Source organism: Chiloscyllium plagiosum, chromosome 25 (assembly GCF_004010195.1).
Source record: "Chiloscyllium plagiosum isolate BGI_BamShark_2017 chromosome 25, ASM401019v2, whole genome shotgun sequence".
Classification (NCBI taxonomy): Eukaryota; Metazoa; Chordata; class Chondrichthyes; order Orectolobiformes; family Hemiscylliidae; genus Chiloscyllium; species Chiloscyllium plagiosum.
Genome location: NC_057734.1, coordinates 31,410,130 through 31,421,283, shown reverse-complemented (window position 1 = coordinate 31,421,283; position 11,154 = coordinate 31,410,130). Strand labels below are relative to the sequence as shown.

Sequence of the window (11,154 nt, the reverse complement as noted above, 5' to 3'; positions counted from 1 at the left end):
TCTTCTTCCTGACCTCTCCGCCCCCCACCCCCACTCCGGCCTATCACCCTCACCTTGACCTCCTTCCACCTATTGCATTTCCAACACCCCTCCCCCAAGTCCCTCCTCCCTACCTTTTATCTTAGCCTGCTGGACACACTTTCCTCATTCCTGAAGAAGGGCTCATGCCCGAAATGTCGATTCTCCTGCTCTTTGGATGCTGCCTGACCTGCTGTGCTTTTCCAGCAACACATTTTCAGCTCTGATCTCCAGCATCTGCAGTCCTCACTTTCTCCTCAAAACATTATTTGCAAATATAAAGGCAGCATGATCAATCTGGGAACAAACCAAAGAATCATGAACTTTAATGCAAGTACACACCAGTGAATTTGAAATATTCATGTATTGACAGGAATCAGCAGATGTTGTATGTTTTGGAAGTCATCATGTTCACAGCAAAGAAAATTACTGAAACAGAAACGCGACATGCTGATTCACTGGCAACAGCAAGACATTAGTACTCTCAACAAACTGGTGGTTGTTCTTGAACAGTGAAGCAAAGCCAGCGATGACCATGAGAAAATCCTTAACCTGACAGTTTCAGTGAGGCAGTACGGAGCAGCAAGTAGTCATTGCTGTCGAACACTGAAAACCAGGGGTCATACATACACAGCCATTATTTAGATCCCTTATTCCGTATGGCAGGAGTTGCAATAGGTATGTGCAGCTGCTTGTGGGGGTTTGATAGCAATTGCTTGGTGCTTGAAATGGTGACTGTGCGGGCTAGTGGACAATGCACAGTGTCAGCCTGACTTAGGCAGTTGGAATCTAAAGCCTGTTTCCAGTTTGAATTGTCTTCCCCACCCCCATGGCAATCGGCTACTATGTCTTTCCAATTCCCTTTGTTTTGATCTTTTTTTAAATGTTGACCACTGTGATATTTCCTTCCAGTTCTAAGCCGCACCTTGTCTGTTCATTCCATAAATGGTGACTAGCCAGCTGTGTGTTGTTGACTTTTTCTATTTTTGCCTAAAGTGATCAGTATTTGCAATTGTAAAGACATTAGTGTAATATATGCACTTTGTATTTACAGTAAATGAATGCAATTAACTTGCAAGTTAAGGCAAACTACTAATCTATTTAAACTCCGATGCATTTGTCCCTATTACCATTACTAGTTCTTGCCTTGGTACTCCCCTGTGTTAACTGCTCCCCAGCAGCCTTAACGCCAGGGGATTCAGGCTTTAAAAGTAAACATTGACTTCCAGATCTGGCTGAACGATCATAGAATGCAAACTTCCTGTTCCCATTCTCTTTGCTGTACTGTGAACCAGCTGCTTAAACTCCTCTCCCCACCTCTTCCACTTCCAACAATAACTGCAAGTTGCTTAAGGCCTTTTTTGTCACTAAAATTTAGATCATTTGACCAGCTCACTCTGCCTTTTCCTTCCATTCCAATGGCCCACTAACTAATCTCATCTGTTCTTGTCCTGAGGTACCATCTTTCTCAAGTTTCTTTCCTACCCCCATTATCACGTCCCATCTCAAAACAAAAACCTTGACCACCACCCATCATTGCAAACCATTTTTCCAAAGTCCTTCAGCATTTTGTTCTGAAACATCGATCCCATGGGCAAACCCATCTTTCCCAGACTCCATACCTTCATTACTCCAACCAGGGATCTGCTGATACACCAGTAACAAAATGGTTGTTTTCAGATTCAAAACTAATGTCCCAAAGTGATTGTGACAAAATGTTTTTCCTTATTCTTGCCGACGCGTCTGCAGACTTTGACTATTCCATTCCCCTCAACCATTTGTTGAGTGTGGCTGGGATTGCTCACACTTAGTTCCATTCTTATCTATCCAGTCAAAACCAGAGAATCACCAGAATAGCCTTTTTTCTTCCTCCTGCACTGGCAGTGCTGGTGTCCTTAAGGATCTATGCTTAGCTTCCTCTTATTTCTCATCGACATCATCTGAAGAGGTGTTAGCTCAGATCTTCTGATCTCCAGAGAGTCAGAGGCTGGATGTACCCTGACAGATGTGTCACAGGGGCCATCACAAGTCCTGATACAAGGGAATTGCTCAGGCATGTTTAAACTTTAATTATCTTAGATCCGGAACAATCCCAAAAATTTCCCAACTCTGAATTAATCATAGACTTTGCAGCGTTCAGACTTACTTATCCTTATAGTTACCCAGGAAAACTTAGAGGGAATGAAAACCTACTCTAATTCCTGGATAACCACAGTACTGAGGGTCTTTGCCCCCCCAATTCCTCAATAAACCACCTCCACCATATCCTTTCACTACTCACCTCCAACTCCACCCTCTTACTATTTACTTGCCATCAAAACCCTTCACCCACCTGCCATGCAACCCACTCACCTATCCACCTGCCCCCAAATGCATGCTTGTGCCATCACTTAAACTATTCTACTCCAACTCCATTGCCCAACTCTTCCCCTGCCTCAACGTATCTGCTGTGGAATTGTCCATTGTGCCCCCGTGTTGTACCTAGACCTGACCACACGTGTAACTGGCATCCCTAGCTCCGCCTCCTACAAACCTGTGGTCACCCAAATGTCTCGCCCTGCCTCACATTAAATCTCGCTTTCCCATCCCTCCTGCACTTGTTGACCTACGCTGGCTCCCAAAAATGCAACAGCTCAAATTTAAAATTCTCATCTCTGTTTTAAAATCCCTCTCTGTATCTCTCCGACCTCTGAACCTCATCCAGCTCTACAGGCCTCTGCTGCCTGAACTGCTGAGCTCTTCCAGCACCATTGATCCAGAATCTGGTTTCCAGCATCTGCAGTCATTGTTTTTACCTCTGCAATATCTGGCGACCTGCATACTCTGTCTCCTCTTGGACGCCCCATTCGCTGCACTACCGGTGATGAGGTGTCTTCCACTTGGAGATTCCCATCTGCTCTGCCTTATCTGTTCCACCCTTTATTGAACCTTTCACTGACCAGGCTTTTAATTCATCTGCCTCTCCCCGTATGGTACTGTCAAGTTGCGTTTGATGGTGACACTCTATGAAGCGCCCGGGAGGGTTAACCGTGCGAAAGACGCAAGGTTTTTGTTTTAGACCTAATCAAGTGGACAATTTTTTTCCCCCTTGATGTACGAGTGTGGATTTTCTAAACATGAAGGTCTCCTCACGCTCTGTGCAATGAGGAAGACAAGGTGCTAGCATCCTGTTAATTTAGCTGAATTCGATCTTCAGTTTATTTCCGGACTCGCACTCTGTGCTTGGCCCCCGAGCGAGGTGGGTTGGAGCTGCCCTGGACCCGGCAAATCAGTCGGGTAGTCTCGATTTCAAGCAGCAGCTCATTCCCGGGGTCGTTAAAATCGACAATCTGTATTTATAATGATTGAAGTTCCTAATGGCAGGAAAATAATCCACGTCCCAAAACAAACAAAAACGAAAATCACCCCTTCACTATTCGGAGGTGCCGGTGTTGGACTGGGGTGTACAAAGTTAAAAATCACACAACACCAGGTTATAGTCCAGGCTGCAAACTGTTAGCCACCCCACCCACACCACACACTTCACTGTGGCACACGTGTGAGCTTCTTTGTCTGTCTGCAGACATTCGGAACGAGTCAGTGGACTTTACAAACCGATTTAAACTTTACAGGCAATGCAATTGTGAAAAGTAGAAACAACAGGCAGAAAATGCGAGGACGATTCCGCTAGAACTTTACCGACATGGTTCATGACCCAGTTCAACCTTTTCTTCAATAGAGTAGCGCTAGAGAACGGCAGCAGCTGGGACAGAGGAAGCGTTTCCAGTCCAGCGTGGAAGGACGAATTTTCAGAGAAAGTGAATCTATGAACATTCATCGCCCTCTAACGGAGGAGGCCACAACACCATCTCACGAGACATAGTCAAGGACCAGCAATTCCTAACTTGTTTTATCATTAAAACCAGACACGGCACCAAAGGAAAAAAAGTCGGGGACGAAACAAGCTGAATTGCTGGAACTGCTAATCTGGTCAGATTTACCTTATTAATGATAGGAGCACAGACTTGCTATTTTCCTTGAGAGGTTGTTAGTAAATTTGGTCCACTGTTAAACAGGAGATAATTGATTGGGGTGAAGCAACGTTAACTCTTTTAAATACTTTTACTTAAAAAAAAACTTAGCTTGGGGTTTGGAGGGATATGGGCCGGGTGCTAGCAGGTGGGTCTAGATTGGGTTGGGATAACTGGTCGGCAAGGACGGGTTGGACCGAAGGGTCTGTTTCCATGCTGTACACCTCTAGGACTCTTATTACGTGGCAAAAAAGTAGAATTTGTAATTACTGTAAAAATCGTAATGTCATGTTGGAAAGGAACAGGCCTGACAGCTATACAATTAAAATCAGCGTAGTTTAAATCAGTATCATGTGTTGGAAGATTTGAATTCAAGGTCATAAAGAACATGATGGGGAACAAATACTTTTTTCACAGACCTCAAGGGAACTAACGTTACCTGAGGACTGAAATAACACACTCGACAAGAGTGTGAATTTCCTTATAATACAGATTTCATGTGTGAAGTTATGAATCTGGCAAAATATTTTAGTTCTTACAGAGCTTATTTCTATATAAATGTTAGATGTATAGAACATTTGGTTTATACATTGCGATTGAGATTCTGCCCTATTATCCCTAACAGGAAATAGGAACGAAATCAACATTATTCCATCAATATTTATGATATGAAGCGTACATTTCAACTAAAACTCTTGGGTGGTTTCAATAGTTTTAATGTGCACCCCTCAACTCTGAGGTATGAAATTTCCACCAGAAGCCTTTCTAAGGTGCATTTTACGGAGTTTTACGCGTTTTAAGAGGGTGACCCGGGGACAAAACTAAAGTAGCATCCAGGGAACAGGAGAATCGACGTTTCGGGCATAAGCCCTTCTTCAGGATTCCTGAAGAAGGGCTTATGCCCGAAACGTCGATTCTCCTGTTCCCTGGATGCTGCCTGACCTGCTGCGCTGTTCCAGCAACACATTTTCAGCTCTGATCTGCAGACCTCACTTTCTCCACAAAACTAAAGTAACCGACGAGCCCAGTGAGCTGAAAACCTGACCTATGCGAAATCTTTACAAAGGAGACCATTAAAATCCGATGAACAACCCCGTAAATCCGAGTCTCAACATAAACCATTTTCACAGACTTGCTAAAGTCAGTGGCAAAACTCCTGGTATTGAAATTGGCTCTCTGCGGATTGTAAATTTGGGGTATGGTCTTTGCAGTCTATGGTAGCAAAGAAGATAGCTTTCTTAACGAAGGTCAAAAACCTGAAATATTAACTCTTTCTCTCTCGATAGATTTTGCCTGCCTGCTGTGAAGTATTCCCAGCATTATGTGTTTTTACTTCAGGCTTCCAACATCTGCTAATTTTGCATCCAATTAGAATTGAATTGATTATTAAGACAGATACCAGCTATCTGACTCCTTTATTTAGTATACAAGAACATGGACCAAATAAAAAATGTGAATCTAACCTGAGGAAATATTCTTTCAGGTGTGTAGAAATCAGGTCACTATTTGAGTCATGGTATATCATTGTTTGAACTGTGAAGAGTAACATATATTTTGCAGAACCACTGTTCAATTGTGAGCACTCTTTTGATATCATACAGATGTTTTTCGAGTTGCAACCCTAACCCTAACCCTAACCCTATCAGTTCTGATAGGCTGTGAGCATTCTTGACATTCAGCTGGTCATATCTAAAAGAGGAAGAGACATAAGTCTAGTTCAAACAGCTTGCTTCAATGGCAACACTGCTGTCACTGAGTCAGAAGATGGGAGTTTTTGCAGTTCTGAAGGAATGCTGCATTAGTAAAACAGCTGTCTTTTTTGACAAAATGTTAAACAAGCACGAGTGTCATTTTGGATTGATGTAAGAATCATGTGACATCACTTGAAGAACAACAATGGAGTTCACCCAGTGTCCAAATAAACATTAATCACTCTTAGTTTACACCACCAAAAATGTGACAACTGGTTTTTATTTTTAAGTTTAAAAAATCACACATCAGGTTATAGTGCAACAGGTTTAATTGGAAGCACTAGCTTTCGGAGCGCTGCTCCTTCATCAGGTGGTTGTGGAGGACACAATTGTAAGGCACAGAATTTATAGCAAAAATTTACAGTGTGATGTAACTGAAATTATACATTGAAAAATACCTTGATTGTCTGTTGAGTCTTTCATCTTGTTCGAATACCATGATAGTTTCACTTCTTTCATGTATAAATCACAAAACTTTTTTTTTAAAGTTGCATTCTCAGGCTAACTGTAACAATTGGTGTTAGCTAGACAATATGTTGAAGGTGTAGGCCCCTGTGTTCTCTGTCTCTGCCATGATGTTTAGATTATTTCTAATCTAAAAAGTGGGTTCATGTGATCACCATTGCACTATACACACACACAGACACTCCTACACACGCATACACACACACACATAGGCACTCCTATACACACACATACACACGGACACACATATACAAAGACACACACATAGACACTTACACATACCCTTACAGGCACACACACTCCCACACTCTCACATGCATCCTCTCAGAGACTTAGACCACTCTACACTCACGCACACACATTTACACTCTCTCTCCCAGACATTCACAACCCCCCCCACACCAGACACACACAGACACACAAACACCCACACTCACACATGCAACGCCTCACAGACTTGAGACACTTTACACTCACATACACACATGTACACTGTCTCTCACACTCACAACCCCTCAACCAAGACAGACAGACAGACACACACAGATACATGCACACATATACATATACGTTTGTGGGGTGAATTTGTACTTGCAGAGTTACATTGTACTTTGCTCAAAAACTGCATGAATTAATGTAAAACTCTGTTATCTCACTTCTTAGATGAGAATCAATCTAAACATTATGGCACAGACAGAGAACACAGGGGGCTAACATCTTCAACATATTGTCTAGCTAACACCTAATTGTTACAGTTAACCTGAATGCAACTTTTAAAAAAAAATGCAACTATTAGAACAGATGAAAGACTCAACAGACAATCAAGATATTTTTCAATGTATAATTTCAGTTACATCACACTGTAAATTTTTGCTATAAATTCTGTGCCTTACAATTGTGTCCTCCACAACCACCTGATGAAGGAACGGCACTTCGAAAGCTAGTGCTTCCGATTAAATCTGTTGGACTATAACCTGGTGTTGTGTGATTTTTAATTTTGTACACCCCAGTCCAACACCGGCATCTCCAAATCATGGTTTTTATTTTGTGATTGTCAGTATGATGTTGCTGTAAATAGTCGAGAGTGTGGTGCTGGAAAAGCACAGCAGGTCAGGCAGGATCCGAGGAGTAGGAGAATCGACGTTTCGGGCATAAGCCCTTCATCAGGAATTAGTTGCTATATATAAGTTGGTTGCCATATTTAATTACATAACAGTGTCTGAACTTAAAAAGTAATTATTTGAACGTTTTGCTTTGGAATATTCTGAAACCAAGGATGTTTACGTAAATGTAACCAATTGGTTTTACAATTATAGTTCAATAATAGTTGTTTTATTCTAAACCTGATAAGTTTAATAGTTTATGAAGTAACATGAATATGTTACTTATTGTACAGGTAAAATATTTAGAAATAAAATTCTAAGGATTCATAGGTAAGTATTGGCTCTCATTTTTGTAAAAGAAACATCACCTAAAGGCGGATTCAATGTTGGATGAATTCAGTTTTTGAAAGACAGCTTTATTCTTGAAGTAATTTCACTAGATGGCAATGCAGAACCTGCTGTAGCCAAATCTGTCCAACAGCCGGGAATTCTAACCACAATGCTTCGCAGCTCAGTGTTTCATTGTTCAAATATAATTTGAAGGAAAATGTGTTAAGGTAGTTCATAAAGTTACCAAATCTCCAATCTTAGACAGTGAAACATTTACAAAGTCTGGCCTTTAACTTTAAGTATTAAGAAGAAAACCTATTATCATCAATTGGCTACACAGACTGTTTGAAGTTTAGCTCTCTTTTATTTAAAGTGGACACATTGGCTGTGTTTCGAGAAAGCATTTGGACATTCATGATTGAAATTAAATGCGTGATTATTAATTTGACTGGCTAAGCATTTAATTTATTTTCGAATTTGATTTTGAAGCTGGATCAAACACTAAATTTTCCTTTGAAATAGGTTGCAAACGAACACTACGCTTTTCACAATGTAACTTTTATGATAAAACAAAATAGATTAACAACTTTTCCAAGCCCTGTCAATTTGCACCAAAGTTCATTAAAGGTATGTGTGTTCTCTACCTACCTTTTGACACGACTATGGTTGATGAGATACTGACTTGGATATTCCACCAATGGCTTGTAAAATAAAAGCTGGGTTGCCTTGTCTTCATTGACGAACAATGACAGTGAACACGCAGGATTAAGTGTGTTTCCCAGATGAAGAGAAATCAATTGAGGATAACAGAGCATTAAAAAAGAATTTATATCAATGTAGTATCTTTCTTCATGTAAGACTATCTTGAGGCACTTTGTGGCTAACAAAGTACTTTTAAATTATAGTCAGTGTTGTAATGTCAGATATACCACAGTCAATTGCTGCAGGACAAGATCTCCAATCAACAATGAGATAAATTACTAGATAAGTTATTTTAGTAATGTTGGTCGAAAGGTAATATTCCTGAAGAAGGGCTCATGCCTGAAACATCGATTCTCCTGCTCCCTGGATGCTGCCTGATCTGCTGCGCTTTTCCAGCAACACATTTTCTGCGAAATGTAATATTGTCCGGAATGCCTGAAGAACATCATTTCTCATCTTTAAATTGTACGAGGAGTTTCTAAGAGTACAAAATGGAGGAGCAGAAGTCACTATTCAGACCATTGAGCTTCAGAGCCATACCAGACTCAAAACATTTACTTTGTTTTTCTCTCCACATTTGCAGCCCTACCTGTTTCTCCAGCATTCTCTATGTTTGTTTCAGATGGCTAGCATCCACAGTAGTTTGCTTTTCTTCTAGTGCCTTACATAGCTTTAGCAATATTTCCCAACTTTCATTCTTGATTCTCTTAGAATGTTCACCTGTATTTCAATTTGCCATTCCTACTACTAAACTTGTATGTTAGATTTTTGTGCTTTGTGCACAGGGACCCACAAAGCTCTCTGTGTTGTAGCATTCTGCAGTCTTTCTCTATTTAAATAATATTCAGCTCCTCTTTCATGCCAATGTGCATAATCTTACATCTTACCACATTATATTCTGTTTACCAAGCTTTTTGAACACTCACTTAACCTTTATCTATCCTCCTGTGTCAGCCTCACCACTTGCCTTCCTGCCTATTTTTGTGTCGTCTGCAAATTTGTTGATAGTACATTGACTTCCCTCATTCAAGTCATTGCTATGTATTGTAAATAATCATGGTATACTACTAGTTATAGGTAGGAGAAAGTGAGGACTGCAGATGCGGGAGATCAGAGTCAAGAGTGTGGTGCTGGGAAAACACAGCAGGTCAGGCAGCATCCAAGGAGCAGGAGAATCGACATTCTTAATGAAAGGCCTATACCCAAAGCGTTGATTCTCCTGCTCCTTGGATGCTGCCTAACCTGCTGTGCTTTTTCAGCACCACACTCTCGATTACTAATTATACATTGCCATCCTGTCATATCTTAATGTTATCTTGAGACTGGTTTAATATTGCTTAATTTTGTTAAGATAATAAAAAAAACACTCCTGACCCTCTCAGCATCCAACTGAGGTGCCTGCCTAGATTAGACACTCAAATCTCTGAACTGGAACTTGAGCCCACTTTCTGACACGGAAGAGGGTGCAACCAGTGAGTCAAAAGTGTGACACTTAAATAAAATGATTGGAAACACCCGTTAAGTCCAATACATTTGTCATTTTCTGAGAATTCAGCTCCAATTATACCTTCTCTCTCTTTCTTGAAACAGGTCTAATTGTCTCTAAAATCCAGTAAGACTATGGTCTTCTTTGGTATTTTTAGGTGAAAATGTTCATAGGAGTTTCATGTCAGGTCATGACTTTATGTTTTGCTTCTAACTTCCAAATTTTAATATTTATTCTTTTTAGAGCATAAAATTCAAGGACAAGCAAAAATAGGACATATATAGATTGAGGCACAGAACCACAGGAACCAAGTCGCTCATCTTGACATAAAGGTACATGGTTTAGAGGGTTAGCACTGAAAATACAAGTGATTAAATACTTCATCTATATTATAATGAAACATGCTGTAGCTCAACAGGCTCAGAGACAAGCATTACTTAAAGCTCATATAAACTGCTGAACTCACACGGAATAAAATGTACACATACTAATCATCATGCCTGCTAAGTTTGAATTGGGTATCAGCATGAAGTTGAGGAGAAATCTTATTAATTTATGTGTTGGCCGCTGAAAGGCCCAGTGGGTAATATTTTATTCTGCTTATGGTACTGCTGAATAACATTAGCAGCAAGATGTGTTAGCTATGCACACTAAAAGCATCCGATTTTGACTACATAATGAAGGCAGTGACTTCCTATGCTACTCTACCTACATGGAAAGCAAGAAATTAATTCCCACTGTGCCATATAGAAGGTTGCTGATAACCACCGTGCTGATGGTAACAACAATTCTGAGCCACCTGAGAAATATCTACTTGGTTCAATATCCTTTGTCATAACATAACTTTACTATCAATAGGAATTGGGCTTTTTCTATCAAAATTAACTTAAATCATGCTGTGGTTATTTCAGACCTATTTCTTTACTGGCGTAAAGTAAAAGAAGTACTTCACTGTCTCCTGATTAAATCAGATCTGTTATATGTATCCTATCTCCTTTTGGGGGAAGCTCACAATTTACAAGTGAAGGAATGCCAATTCTAAGATTATTATGCTGCCAGTGGGAGAGGAAATGAGTTACTCTGTGAGGCCGTGATTGCTTGGAAACAGTTAACTGCCCTAAAGATGTCATACTCGGATTCATTACTGCAGGAAGACACAGGAAGCCTTCATTCCACCAGCCTCACAGATGAAAATATGAGGACCAATTATGCGATAAAAATATGCAGAGAGCTGCACTCACAGGAAGTGCATCTTGAGTCAATGGGATGAGTGAGCAGCCCACGACTTT

The 11,154-nt window shown here is 40.6% G+C and overlaps 1 protein-coding gene across 2 annotated transcripts in view; it reads left to right on the top strand.

Moving 5' to 3' along the window:
• Nucleotides 1-2,836: 2,836 nt before the first annotated feature.
• Nucleotides 2,837-11,154, top strand: part of sdsl (serine dehydratase-like) — a 73,264-nt gene continuing 64,946 nt past the window's right edge. The window contains exons 1-2 of one of the 2 annotated variants that reach the window (XM_043715835.1): nt 2,837-3,987; nt 10,109-10,197. The gene's annotated coding sequence lies outside the window, so the exon portion shown is untranslated. The remainder of the gene's footprint in view (nt 3,988-10,108; nt 10,198-11,154) is intronic. The other variant, XM_043715836.1, reaches the window with a different exon arrangement.